This window comes from Pteropus alecto, unplaced genomic scaffold (assembly GCF_000325575.1).
Source record: "Pteropus alecto unplaced genomic scaffold, ASM32557v1 scaffold987, whole genome shotgun sequence".
Lineage (NCBI taxonomy): Eukaryota > Metazoa > Chordata > Mammalia > Chiroptera > Pteropodidae > Pteropus > Pteropus alecto.
Window position 1 is genome coordinate 755 of NW_006439219.1, and position 2,541 is coordinate 3,295.

Below are 2,541 nucleotides of genomic sequence, written 5' to 3' on the forward strand. Positions count from 1 at the left end.
ATATTTATTGTTTGCCTCCATCTCATGTGCATGTTGGGAATAACACCAGAATGCATGTAACAAGAAATTATTCTCTTCTGCAATCTGTTGTGCATTCTGGGGATAACACCCAAGTGTATGTCATCATGAAAAGGCATTCTTTGCTGTTACCTTGTATGCAGCTCAAACATAACATCTGGAAAAAAACCATCCAAGTGTATGTCATAAAAAGTTATTCGCTAGTATCATTTTCTTGGCTTCACCAGAATAACACTTGAGTTTATTCTCTCCTGCCATCTCATGTGCATCTTTGGAGTAAAAATGCATGTATGTCATGAAAACTTATTCTCTGCTGAAATCTCATTGGGATTTCGGGGATAACCAGCGAGTGTATGTCAGAAAAAGTTATTTTCTGCTTCTGTCTTCTGTGCATTTTGGGAAGATACCCATGTGAACATCACCATGAATACTTATTTTCTGCTGCCATCTCGTGGACATTTTGAAAATAACACCTAGGTGTATGTCATCCTAAATATTTACTTTCTTCTGCCATCTGGTGGTTTTTTTAGGAATAACACTTGAGTGGTTGTCATCATGAATATTCATTTTCTGCTTCCATCCAGTGGGAATTTTGGGAGTAACGCCACAGTGCATGTCATGAAAAAATATTTATGTGTTATCCCATGCGCATTTTATAAATAACACCCAGGAGCATGTCATGATAAAATGTTTTTGTCTATTGTCAATTTGTGTGCCTCTTGTTAAAAACGAAGATTGCGTGTCTTAAAACATTGTTTCTGCTGCCATCTGTGGGCACATTGAAAATAACACCCAGGTATATTTCTTCATAAAAATTTATTTTCTGCTGCTATCTGGTGTGAATTTTGGGAATAAAATCTGAGTGTAGTTCAGATACAAATTTGTTTTCTGCACCCATCTTGTGTGCATCTCGACAATTATACTTGGGTGTTATTTTCAAAATACCCAAGAGATGGCAGCAGAGAAAACCTTTTCATAATGACATGCCATGGGTGTTATTTTCAAAATGAGCATGAAAAAGCGGCAGAAATAACTTTATGAGCAGCCCTGTCATGTTATTCCCAAATTGCCCACCAGATGGCAACAGAGAATGAATATTCATAATAACCAACACTTGATGACCTATAGTCAAATGTTATTCCCAGAATGCACACGAGATGGAAACAGAGGATCACGAATGTTTCATGACCTAAACTCTGGTGCTATTCCCAAAATGCACACAAGATGGCAGCAGAGAAGAGCGTTTCCCTACCTTAAGAGCTCTGCCCACCATTAAAATAAGAGTCCAGACCCTTCGTACTTAGCTCGCTTTGAAATAACTCCTGTCCTTTACATATCTCTTCTCATCTACTGCTTCTGTAAGTCAGATGAGAAAGGAAAATTATTATATCCATTTTACAGGTATTTAAAATGAAGATTGATTCTAACACAATTCTGCATCCAGGACACCACACTCACACAAGATCCCGGACAGAGTAATCCAAATAGTCTTTGCAGCTTTGAGTCGAATTTTGGTCATTCTATTTGAAGAAAATCTGCACATAACCTAATGGTCCAGCTTGCCATATGCTCACTCAAGCTGGTTTTTGTTGTGGGACTTGGACAGGCAGCTGGGGATAGGGACGGGTGGGGAGGAAGAAGGTGGCCCAGCCCTTCACAGGAGTACAACCAGCACTGGATTTTTATAACGACAACTTCTCCACTTCTATTCTCTGCCATCCTCTGGCCTTTTAAGTCTGTTCTTGTTCAAGCCAGAGCACTGGCCTGGTCTTGCCCACGTTCCCTTCCTCTGAGGTCTCCCCCTCCTCTGTTCTCGATCACCTCAGGCCTTGCAGGACCCGGAGCCCCAGGGGCACCCACTGTGTTCCCAATGTGGGTCCCAAGGCTGTAAGCTCCTCCTAGCTGGACAGTCCTCTGGGTCTTCCCAACACACCCCTGGTGGCAGCGATGAGGTGAAACTAGAATCTGACTTGTACAGTCTGTTCATTCCCCCTGAGTAACGGAAAAAGCGGACTCTACCCATAAAACATATTTTGCATTTACACTCTCGCCCCATTTTTGTTACTTTAAAATACACATTTTCATAGGGATTTTATATCAAAGTGTTTTCTGCAAACCAAAAATTCAGTAATAAGATTTCTTTCATTTAGATTTAATTTTGTGAACAAAGATGTGTCCTTGAAGAGTGCTGTGTGTAAAATGAGGTGAGCAGTCTGCTGCTTCTTTGAAGTCTGGGGAGCGAAGAGCAGAGCACACCTGATATCATTGTTGCTTTCTCGGTGTGCTCAGTTTTCCCACCTTTATCTCCAGACTCAAGGATGGGGAACAAAGGCAACAGATCGCACACTTCAAAACGTCCACACTGCAAACCCAGGTTCTTACAGGAGCCAAAATTTAGGGACCTGGATGAAAAAAAGAGAGATAGCAAGTAGCTAGAAGAAAGTACTGTGTGTCTGGAGCAGCCTGCCTTCTCCAACTGTCGGAAGCAAGCACCAGCTGCAGCCGGTGTCTCTGTTTGGGGTG